Below are 13,805 nucleotides of genomic sequence, written 5' to 3'. Positions count from 1 at the left end.
AAAGTCAAATTGTTTTGCACCTTTTTAATTGTTTGAATTTTAAACAAATGGACGCCCTTACACTTGAATCATAAAACTCAGTAATTTAGTAAGAAAATTAGAGAGCAGAGATGAACATATTATGAGAGTAAAATCAACCCGTGTTTGTGCCTACATAATCATTTTAAATAACTTATGTCTCGCCGCAGTTTTAAACATTTAAATAATCTATACACATTATTATATAAAATAGTTAGTAATCCTGAAGAAATTTGTTGTTTTTTAAAAAGATCATATAAAGTTTTTACATACGATTTTGTACAAACATTGTGGTAATGTATTTCGTTCTTATGCCACTGGAAAACTTTTTGGTACCCCTCGGACAATAATACATAGAGCAATGTAACACATATATCTTAACGTACATAAAATCATCATTATGACACATATGTTAAGAGGAGTGTATCATAATTATAAAATAAAAGTCTTATAATTAATTGAATAACCAATTTATTTGAGATTAGTTATTGATTAACGGTGTGGTATAGGTACACATGCATCAACATATGTTTTTACCATCAAATCAAAGCATTTATCTATACTTGTATGGAATTCTAAGCACTGAAGTATAAATTGAAAATGACAAAAAAATGTTTACAGAAGGATATTATACTTTTATCATTGTTTGTTAAAATATACTGCTATATTTTAAGGAAACAAAATGGGATCCTGTTCTAATCAAATTTTACAAACAACAAAAAATTACAAACAATAACACTGTTGTTCATCTTTTATAGAACCGGTTTCACATTTAATCTAACGGCCTAGAAAGATATCATTTATCAATAATCTTTGAAGTATCAAGTCAAAGTATGTTTACATTGTTTTGCAGTTCAACGCAAAGATAAGACATGCACTGTTTATTCAAATATAAACACATAATTAAAAAGGAAAACACAACACATTCATGGACAAAAATGTCAAAAATTGATGATATGTTTAAACAAAATAAGCCGTCTGTGATCAGAAACAATATCGTCGTGTCAAAACAATTAAACACATTTACACATTTAATGCAGAATATTTTTCAAGCCCTTGGCTTGCTTGCTTAGGTTTTTTATTTAAAACCGTTTAAGTGGGTCATATCGAGTAGAATTTATTTTGATATATAGGCTTCAATTCCTATCTATTGGGTAACATGCTTGATTACAATAGCTAAATTCACCTTGTTTTCAATAAAAGCTAAATTCACCTTAATAAATACTCTGTCATGAATAAATTTTACTATACTATGGGGAGAATAAATGAGATAAATTATGTATGTGCCCCATCATTACTCTGTCATCATTCTATAAACTTCTATTTATAAATAACACCAACAATGACCTATGTCCAGTCACAAAGCCTATCTATTCTCCAGAAATGATTATTGTCCTACGTCCTTGTATGGTAAAAACTCATTCTAATTATTCAAAGACTTTTGGCATATCGGATGCTAATCGATAATGAGAATAACATATTTGTTTAAAAATAAGAAATACATAATATATAATAAGAAATACATAATATATAATTGGCATATCGCTTGATTTTGGTAATAAAATCAATGACAAAATATGACGATTTAATCGTATACAAAAATATTTTTTGAAAATGATAGAAATGTTTCTGTTACCTTCTTGTTTCCGTATGAACTAATTTCTTAGAGATACTTAATACGAGTATGAGTAAGAAATCATTTACTAGAAGAGTATGGTATTCACTCTTTTATTCACAATATGTTGTGAGACGATTAACAAAAACATGCTATGAAATGTATGCTCTCTCTTGAAATCATAGAATAGATATCAAAAATACAGAAATACCAATTGCCAAAAAAAGACTACAAAAACATTGGATAAGAGAAAACAACTTCTAATATATAAAATTGAATTTTATATTGTTAATACTTTACAGGTTGTTCTCTGAAAGGCCCATTTTTCAAACCATTTACCATTACCGTTAAAGAATTTGCTATTTTTATGACTTTTAAATCTACATTTAGCGCTACTTTCTTCGAGGATAAAGCGTCTAATATGCTCTAAAACCATTAAACGTTGGATAATACGACTCTGGTTGGACAACCAGAACACAATTTACTTCTAAAAAATTATCAAGAAATGGAGGATGACTTTTATAATGAAAACTTTTCTGCGAGTTAGTAAAACCGAGCCGAAATAAACCATTTTCTTCCTTATAAAATAGTGATTTTTACTGCCTATTTGATTTGTATTACCATAAATATTATCATTTGGTTAAATGAAGTTTGTATGCCGCTGAAAAAGAGAGAACATTTTCTGTCAAAAATGTAATATTTCATTGATGTAAATATAAGTAGAAGATCAATAAAAAACATTTTATTGGACGTAATTTTAGAAGAATGCCCTCAGATTCATGCTATTGTTCATGAAAAGTTTGAAAATATATTTAAAGTTCGGCAAGCTCTAAGAGCCAATAAAAAGTAATGTTGCACTTTTCCACCAACTCTTCTCCCCATGAACAGACGCAGTCAAACTGAGTCAGCTTTTTATGCATTTTTTGGGTGGGGTTGGGGTTATTGCTTTCGCATGTGCTTCCCTGTTCTAGATTTTATACACAGGTTTTGTTTAACGAGCGACAGCTGTAATACATTACATCCTCTAGAGAACACAATTTAAAGAAAGAAGCTGAAAACTACTTAGCTTGAAAGGAAACGAAATGTCTAACCTCTTTTACAATTATCCCTTTAAGGGTGTTTAAGATAACAAGTCTTCATATTAAATACAAACACATCAATCAATTCTCTAAACATTCATCTCGCAGGGATTCCCATTAATGCACTTGTCACATGTTTCAATAGGCAGTGAAGGGTCAGAGGGTTGGTTTTTAATCAAGAAATAATTTGGATGATTCCAGAGAATGACATGTTAATAACTGTATTCATACGTTTTGTTTCCTAAGCTGTAATTTGTAGGCAATAATTGAAAGGTAGATATAAAATAATGGCACGCAATAAGAACTGAACAGTATTCCTGTGATTTATAATGTAAATAATTATAGTACTTGTTATTGGCATAAACAGTGGTTGTATTATATTGCACATTAGGATTTAACCAAAATTGACCCTTACTACGTTGGATAAATGCAATGGACTCCATCTTTCTATCTGGACAAAACGATTTAATAAAAATATCATCTAAGTGAAAATATCAAAATATGTACTGAATAGTAACGAATTCTTAATCAATAGTCTACATTAATATATGATACTTTCCTGAATTCTTTTTTCTGAAGAAGTGCTTTTTATGTTGCTGAGAATGTATGTGCCTTTAGCAAACTCATCCTTCAATTCTTTAGTTTTGCACTTATATTAGTATAGGTGATTAGAAAGAAATTGAACACTTGTAGCTATATCTACATGTAAGAATGCCTTCATTTACATAAGTCGATTTAAAATGTTGAGTTTGGATAATTCATCGAAAATAGATATGTGATTGAAGTATGAGTAATACCATTTCAAGAGAGACCAATACAAGAGAGTCCTATAATACAATTCATGATATATATGTACAATCATTTTATATTTAAGCCTGATGCTTGATTCCTTTACAAATGGGCATTTTGCTTGGTAAAAACTACATAGATATATGCCGAAATAATTATGTATAAGTCATATAGATTACTGATTATATGTCATCAAAAACTGTATACACTATATACATGATATACGAAATATATACAACAAGCAAAGCAATAATGATTCTGCTTTACTGTGAAAAGCAAAAAGGAAATAGCTTAACTTTAACAGTTACTTAGCTTGGTACATTAAAGTATATTAAGTCAACATGATTTAATTACATACATAGTTTGTATTATATTAAAGTTCAGTGTTTTGAAATAAATGAAACCTAAACATACTTTTTTCTACTCCATTTTTGCCTTACTGATATGTCTTACACACTCGTCATGTTTGGATCACACTAGGCTTTAGATAGGCAGAATTCTGTTATATGTTCCTTTAATATTGCATTTGTTTTTTAGTCAGTAATTAGATTAAAAAGTGTTAATTAAATGTTAGTTTAAATTGTTACGTCGTTGTATACTTGGAATGGAAAAGTATAGAATAATATTCGAAATAATTGTTATATTACATTTGAGAAAAGTTTTCATACAAAAAAAAATAGTTTGAAAAAAAAAATCGCTTGATAGAGCAAATTTCATATTGTCTATAATATTTATAAATAAATACAGTAGACTTTGTTAACAAACCAAACACGCATTCGTTGAATTGGAATTTAGATAAGCCATTTTCCTTGATGCAATTGTGATTTGAATAATTTAATGAGGCTATTTATATATTTGATAGGTTTAAAATTGAGCGAGTTTTATCTGTATAGAAAAGCACTCATGCAATATCATGATTATACGTCTCGTGATGCTTGAATACATTAACAAGCAGTACAATGTCGTACATTGGTAAAATTGCGAGATAGATTTAGTTCTGATTTGTATGAGTCATTGAGGCGTTTTGAATTTGACATAAAAGTTTATGTTGGTATTGTAACGTCCGAACAGTATGCATGTTGTCGAATATTCAAGATCTTTAAAACTGGAAAAATGTTTTTCCGAATGATAAATGACAAGTATTAAAGAAAAGAAATGCTTGTATGACTGGAATAGATTTTTGTTTTATATACATAGATTTCATGATGACTGAGCTGCCATAAGGATTCTTTTTAAAATTATTATTATTTGGTTAGAAAATTGGAAACTTTCAAGTTTTATTACTAAAACTAAGAAGGTTTGGTGTTAAATTGGAAACAAAATTTAAAATATGTCAGGCGTGACAGAAATTGTAAATACTTGGATATGTTAGTGATAACCTACAGTAAAAGTTATGATGACATTAACATTGAGTGAAAATGACTTTGATAAAATCGGAATTTTGTCCTCTGAAAACGAACCTTATGATGAGTGTATTCTTTCACATATTCCTTACTCGGAAGAAAAAGGAGTTGACCTATTTTACCACAAAGAAATAGACAGAAATCGCATTGCACGAGCTGTGGCTCTTGTTTCTGGAATATTATTTTTCATCAGTGTTGTCTTGGTAACAGTATCGTTGTTTATGGCAAAAGATATAGATGAAATCGGTAGGTAGGCCTTTTGACAATCGGTCATTCAGCAATGATAGTGGTGTTGACAGTGTCTTATTGTACAATATTTGTCAAGCCTTTATGCAGCTTGCTTTGACGATAAAACAGATATTAAACTTTATGACTGTTTTATCTATTTTCAACTGTAAACGAAATATTAATGGGTACATTCTGTATTCTAAACATAATGGTTTCTGATATTAAAATGCTACTTTCATAGCCTTCTCTAAAATGAGTTTCTCAAGAAGTTTTTAAAAGTCATTTCTAAATCTCTAGGCAAGAAACAAGAAACGAGAATAAAAACGACCGATAATTAAGATTATACATTTTCTAGACAAATTAGCAAAATGTGGATATAAGAAAATACATGTGTTATGAAAACTTGAAATATCAAATTTTTACACTTACATCCTTTTTTGATTTGGAATAGATTTAATAATTAACATGATTTTTTTAATATATAAATACAATTATTTACGGCCGACTTCGTTGAATTGTACCCGTCGATTTTGTGCAGTTATTGGAAAGAAAACGGGGAATTCAAATTATAAATGATAGACCTTAAGTTAGAAATCGATTTAAGTTTTATCGGACGGTAACTTGCATTTTCCAGTACCGTCGACGAACAGGCTCAAACAAACCGAGCCTGCAACAATTTTAACTTTGCCGTGTTTGGCTCTCTTTGGGGATTCTGTTTTTCTCTGTTTTATGGTCCTGGTATTTATATATATCGCCAATTGCTTAGTATTTAAAAAAATGTTTCCACTACCAAAGCGTGTAACCTGCGAAAGGCAAACATGATCAATTATGGTTTAACAGCATTTGATATGCTTGTTACCTTAAGCATGTTACACTAAAAGCGAAATTATTTGTTATAAAAGAATTGAAATTAAGACAAAGTAGTATTGACTTCCGCACAAAATAAAGTCACTAAAATAAAGAAAATATTCATTCGCAATAAAATTGAACCATCTCCTGTTTTTGGCAATTGGTACAATAAGAGTGATTCAATATTTTGTATGACAGTAAAATACCACTTAGTTTTAAATCAATTATCAAAATATTATAAAACACATGCTTCTTCTAATAGATTAAAAAGGTATTCATTTCTGAGGCATAATGTTCCTTTAAAATAAATGCGATAAAATATTACGCCTATAATTTTACGCCTCAAATGAAGGCCTTTTGTAAAAGAAAACAAGTTTAAATGCAAACACATCGAAGCTAGAAGAGGTATGTCAATGAATAGAATATCTTATAACAATAATTGTCCTCGTTGTATCGTATTATTACAGAAAGCATTCAATTTTATATTGTAAGTGATGAAGAAGAAAAGTCACTTTATACTCTAGGACCAATATTTGACACATTTTGTAATTGTTATTATTTTCCAAACCAATCATGCATAATTTTCCATTTTATATTTTCAGTTCGCAATTCCAACGAAATGCTTCGAAAACACAACGACCGAATTTCTGGGATGAATATTGACGGAAAATCAAGTGGAAACTATACGGGGTTATGACGAACGTGTTATAATTACATTACTGTTGGCTTTTGTCCACAATGAGCGTTGCTGTTTTCTGCAACTGTGTGGCCAAATATTGAAATATGTTACTTTGTTCAAGCAAACTGTTTGCTCACAAATTTTTCGCATAAGCATTAACGTACGTGATTCAACATTTCCTGCTAGTGTAGTGTTTGAGTATAGAAATAATAAGCAAGTGTGATATAAATGAAAGATGAAAACTATGTGTATGATTCATCCGACCAGATGAAAATTATTTGTATGATTCATCCAGCACAGAAAGGGCAATAATGAAAAATTTGAATAAAATATTCAACTGAAAGATTTAGTTTGTACTAGAAAGTAATGTTGTGTTTTAGCACATAATTTTATTCCAGACGATATAAGTTCAGGTTGGTTCTCAGTAATATGTTGGGGTGACACTTTCTTTTCACATTTGTTTGTATGTATCTTCTCATGCCTTTCAAGTGTTTATCATATAGTTTAGCAGTTAATGTTAAACCCAGATAAAAGTTCTTTGAATGGTCCTTTTTTTCTTTCCATAATTTTTATCCATACCAGAGAGTTTTGTTTCAAATGCTGTGTTTTAATTTCAGTCCATTTACTCGTACATGTGTGACTACATCAAGTTTAATGAACATTTAGAAACATAATGATTAACCCGTTTATTTGATATAGCGATTTTAATATTTTCATAATTCTTATAAAATGATATTCAATGTCAAGAGTTACAAATGCTTTTTGTCATACAAACTTGAATAATTTAAGAAGATAAATAAAATTTCTTGATATCGCCTGGTCATATATCAATCCCAAACAAGATGAAAATTTGAGTTTTTTTTTAAAGTTAAACATTTTAATTATTTGAAAACTGTTCCCTTGAAAACAATATACATTTTTTTGAAAAGAGGTTTTTTTTGCAATATAAATTTTCCAAATGCTTTGCGAATAATGTTATTCACAGACATTGATATCACGTTTTATTTGATAATATGCTGATTCATTATATTTGGATACAGCTTAAATAAATTTTGATTTTCCCAGTTCAATTTCTTATATGGCAAAGAAACGTAATGGTATTTTGATTGACAATGATAATAATTCGGCGCAAGGGTATTGTTTGTTTTTTTCCTTGTATGAAAGTTAGCTTTGTACTTATTTTTGCTTTGTACTTATTTTCATTTTGTATAAACAATTGCTTCTTAAAATGAATGACCATCCCTTTTTAGACATTCCAGTGTGAATTTGATAAATGTGTATTTTGTGTCTATGCATACACAACTTATTACTTTACCAAGATTTTTCGGCAGTTGTATTTAATTAATCTATTTTGGTAAACCAATTGAGCATTTAACGTTTTGGCATAGAAAAAAATACTCATTTAAAGAAAGGCTTAAATGTTGATTTATGTGGACATAGTTTAGTTTTTTTATGTACCCACACTTTTACTTAACATTCGGTTGAATTTCTTATTTAAGTAAGTCTGCATACAAAATTGTTCTACCATTACAGAGAATGTAATAAAACTATTCCTTCAAAAATTTCGACCTGAAAAAAAAATTGTCAAACAAACATAGTTAAATATATTTGTATGATTATATCATGTTTTCTGATGGCGGTATCAAAAAATAATTCGCTTTCTGAAAACTTTCTTTCAATTCAGTTATACGACATCAATAATTTTATGGTGTTTCTTTTCTTAACTTGAGTCAACGTGTTACATATCGCACCTCAATATATAATAACAAATGCAATTGTTGCATCATGGTTTATTCTATGCAAAATGTTTAAATTTCATTTATTTAGATAACATAACCAGGCAACTTATAATTCATTATGCAAGAATGAGTTCAATAAAACCACAAATGTATTATACAAAATATGATGTTATCAGTTGTAAATAAATGTGTTTGTTAAAAATACGACAGTCTTTGTTGTTTTGAAATTATGGAAGTCAATTGTTTTATTGTGATAATGTATTGTAGATATCCAACTGCTTCGTGTTGAAATCATTTAGCATTCTACGATGCTGGGGGCAAAGTGATATAAGAAATGATTGAAGATAATCTTGAACAACCCGAGTCATGTTAATGGTGTTTTTACAACCAATAACATACTAAAGTGTTGTTCTCTTACTACGTTCATGTATAAGTGATTATTAACATACGAGAACAAAGTATCATTTGATCCACTTATGTTACATATATCAATTATGTACTATTGCACCTCCCACTACTGAGGTTTTCGACATGACGTTACTGGAAATAATGTTCAATTTTATGTAAGTCTAGACCTATAACTTGTGTGCAATATTTCTGATCATTCGCTGGCTCCGTTTTACCAGAATAATTATTCTAATTGTATAAATTACATAAATTAGAAAAGTTTTGCAGCAACGCTCACTAATATCAGGCTAAGTTCAATTTAAAATTTTGAGTCTATTTTTTTATTATCGTTTGCAAATCTTTCTGTTTGAAGTGTCCCAGCTGATCTTTGGGATTCTTATTTTCTCCAAATTACGTATTTGTCTTTAGGACCTCTGTGGATTCCTTTGAAAGAGGGTTCGTTTTTTGTTGCCTTTTCAGTTAGAAAACAAACATTTTAAGAACTAACTGTTTTAGAAAAACATAAAAAATATTATTTCTCTTAAAAAAATTTCATAACCCCGTTTAAAATCATTGAATATCACATGTGATATAAACATACATATGTTACCTTTATAATGTAGTAGAGGTAAAACAACTTTTATCATAGACTAACCAAATTTTTTTTTAACTAGAAATGTGTCCATAGGACACGGGTGCCCCCAAAAATCCACTGTTTTGTCAATCTTATGACAAATTTGTTTTGGGCTAAATGTGCCACAAGTTGAAAACTAAACATTTTTTACTAAGTAAACGCAAAGAACTTTACAAATACCTGTACTGAATAAATTCACAAGCAAACCTCAAGGTGCACAAGTACACATGCATGACCAGCATTCTTGAACACTTTCAGGCCTACAGGTCAAATACTTTATGACCTATGCATGAACAAATTGAAAATTGCAAATTTATACAAAGACAAGGGCAATAGCTCTAAAAAAACTTAAAAAATCAACATGCAATATCCCAGGTGTATAGCTTCAAAGAACGAACGGACGGACAAGGGTAAATCTAAATGCCCCCTACCATCCTCAAGTGGGGGCACAATCAAATTTGCATACTTAATCAATGATGTCGTTACTTTCCTACATTTTCTAGGAGGTATGTCAAAAACTGGTTCTGTAAAAAAAATGCAGACAATAAAAAGCTATTGAATACATTATTAAACATTGTCAAACAACAAGGCCTTAACAACTGTGTCGTTTTTTATTTTTATTTTTCCTCTAGAGGCCCCTAAAAGGGACCAATCAAATTAATAATAGCAAATTTGATTAAAGACTATCTAAGATTGTTACAAGGTTTGGTGATCATTTATTAATGAGTTCAGATGTTTCAAGGTTTTTCTACTTTTTAGCTTTAATGGCCCCTTAAAAGAGCAATCAAATTAAGAGGAACAAATTTGATAAAAAACTATGAATGTTTCAGACAAAGTTTGGTGATCATCCATCAATTACTTTTAGTAGAAGAATATGATTTAAGGCTTTTCTCTTTTTGTTGGCTCTAGAGGCCCCTTAAAGATGCCAATCAAATAAATTTGAGCAAATTTGATAAAAGAATACCTAACATACTACAAATTTTGATGATATGATCATCCATCAATTAGATGAGTTGAAGGTATTTAAAAAAATCATCTTTGAGCTTTAGTGGCCAAGGGCTAATAAAATTAATAAGAGAAAATTTGATAAAAGACTACCGAAGACAATAGAAGGCTTCAGACAATGTTTGATAATCATCAAATGTTTATCTATTTTACTCTCTGTTGACCCCTTAAATTGGCCAATGAAAATGATATTAGCAAATTTAGGTCTGACCGTCATAAGGATGCTACATTTTCGACTATATTTCAAGTAAATCTTCCCGGCAGTTTTAGAGAAGAAGATGAATGTTGACGCATGACGACAGACGCATGAGCATGCCCTATTGATGCTAATAGCTCACCCTGAACCATCGCCTCTGATGACCTTAAAAGAATTAACAACTAATATCATGATTTAAAAACTAAATTTCTGAAATTCTGTCAATACCGTATACATTGTAACATGTAATATTGATACTTTTCTATGCATAAATCTTATCTTAAACCTGGCACAAGCTATTTTCAGCTATTTGCAGGTCTGAGAAAATGTGCATTTAGTTATATAACGGATTTGCTTAGGAGAAAATACACTAGCTAACTACATAAATATTTTTTATTTTATGTTGTAAACAAATATCATTGGAATACACTTAAATATATTTGTAAATGTCAGCTAGCAGAGGAAATAAAATAAAGAACCTTTGAGTTGGAAATATTTTACATATGTAATATTAAATCATATAAATTACGCAAAGCAGATATAATATATAATTATACTCAAAGCAGGTGAGTATGCGTGAAACATATATATCGGAAAAGGTTGTATAATATGTGTTTGCTGAAAACAGACTTGGGTTACATAGAATATTTACTCAAATAAGAGAGTTAAAAGCATATAGACACACTTTCTCAAACCAACCAGTACTGAGCAATTAGTGTAAAATTTCTTGCTGAAGGAAACAACGGAACGCCCCGGACGGTATTTGAACACTATGACTTGGATCGATAGTCCGACTCGTTATAATCAGATTGATCACGAGCAATTGTAAAATGTAGGTATCATCTCAAACAGATATATTATTAAAGTAAACTGAAAGCAGATATTTTCGTTCGAATACATTAAAGTGACATTATAAGTTTACAAGGTAAATATCCTTCCTATTCCGAATTTCATACATTTTAAGTACAGTAAAATTTAAAGTACACTAGACTCCTGTAATGTTTAGTTAAGATAAAATTACTTCTTCTGTGTTATGGAAATAGCGTAAACATGATATTTATGATAATTATATGATGCTTAAACATATCAAATAAGTGATTCTCTTTCTGGCGCATGTAATATAGCCCTTTTTATAATGGCATACTGCTGGACATATTTTGTTGTGTTTGGACTGCCAAACGTAATTTCATGTCAAACGTTTATCAGATTGATTAAATGTCATCGCCGATTCTGTAAAGATTAGAATCTATCGTTGCAGATTATAAATGGTATTAAACAAAGGACACAACCAAGGTCTGGCTTTTCTATGTCTAGACAAATTATCAGTCTCTTGAATGATCAATGAGGCATGGATACTAAACATATTGTCAGTTTTGTATATTTAACTTGATTTATGACGGAAAATATTTTCTGCAGTGCATTGGATAGGTTAAATCTCGTTAATTTCCTTTATATTTATAAAATGTTAGGTTCCAAAATCGACGAAGTTTAAGTAGAGACTATATATGATATCGTGCGGTAACTACAGCAAAGAACAGTAATTGAATTTTATAAAACGCGTACAATTCTGCATCAGACTTGTCTTTGTTGAATGCATTTCCTAAGAAATAGGACACTATCAAAATAAAAAGTGAATATCTACAATAAATACTAACCAAGTTTATGTAGTTATAGGATAGCGCGAAATGAAATTATATTTATTTCAACTAATTTGTCATCCAGGTTTGCTGCAAAATGCATAAAAATCATCATCTGTCGCATAAAGGACATTAGTTCATTGCATATTTACCACTACCCCTGTAATGGGAGACAACATACTGATAGAACATGTGATATTTTTGTGACTGATGACTCATGTGTATAGGATAACCTGTCTGATATATACATCTTAACCACATTATTAGGGATCATTTCTTCGATTTCATTAGTTGTCTTTTATAACTCTTCCATCAATTAAGTGTCAGATATAATACAACAATCATGTTCATTCCGTTATTTATAACATTGTATTTGGCAGCCATATACTATGCATTGATTGATGTGTATTTGCGCCAGTGATTCATTTGTTTTAACGTCTACAAACAAAATTACATACATGATTGTAGAATTGTTATATTTGCTATGCTAAGTTATATGCAGGAAACATTTTGTAAAACAGTTTTAAACTCGGCCTTTTCAAGATATTTCTGACAAATAGATTACAAACTTATAATTGTCCCTTCAAAATATGAACTAAAGCAAAAGAAATTAAGACAAATACTTAATAATTATATTATCAGTCATGAACAGGCTCAATCAAACCGAGCCTGCAACATTTTCAATTTTGCCGTTTAGGGACTCTTTTCTCTATCTTATCAATCAAACATTGTTGACATTTTATTATATTTCAAATATTTACTTAACAATTACTTTGCTATAGTGCAGGAATATTTTAGAGGAATATTTAAGATAAGATATCTCTTTTTAGATACGAACAGTTAATATCTAGTTTAAAAGTACTAAAAGAAAATTTATTTTAACCAACATTTAAGGCACATGCTTCCTCAGAAAGGAATAGATTATTGTAAAGGGCAAGCATACGTTTTACAAGTTTTGAAATGGTTTTAGAGCATGTTAATTGCTTATCACACAAAAGTAGAAACATGTGAAACTAGAACTGTGTCCAAAGGACACGGATGCCCCCTCGGACAACATATATTTGGTATACAGTGAAAAAATCAACAAAGGTCCATAATTCTGTTAAATTTTGTCGCAGCAAAAATTCCTTCCTTTACTACTATCTACACATTAAGGTTGTTCATCCCTTGAAGTTTAAGCAAAATCTGCCATCCGGTTTAAGAGAAGTTGCGTTCACAAAATTTCTACATAGTATATAGTGAAAAAATCAACAAAGAGCCATAATTCTGTTAAATTTGGTCGCAGCGAAAATTCCTTCCTTTTGCTACCATCCACACATTAAGGTTGTTCATCCCTGGAAGTTTAAGCAAAATCTGCCATCCGGTTTAAGAGGAGTTGCGTTCACAAGATTTCGGGACGTACGGACGGACGTACGGACGTACGGACGGACGTACGGACGGACGGACGTACGGAAAGACGGACAAGTGCAACGCTATATGCTCTCAACTTTGTGGGGGCATAAAAAGTAGTATTTTGACTTCCATACAATATCAAAGCCAAAGCCAAA

Source organism: Ruditapes philippinarum, unplaced genomic scaffold (genome assembly GCF_026571515.1).
Source record: "Ruditapes philippinarum isolate M1 unplaced genomic scaffold, ASM2657151v2 ctg80_1_1_1_1, whole genome shotgun sequence".
Taxonomy (NCBI): Eukaryota; Metazoa; Mollusca; class Bivalvia; order Venerida; family Veneridae; genus Ruditapes; species Ruditapes philippinarum.
This window is presented reverse-complemented; position numbering follows the sequence as displayed.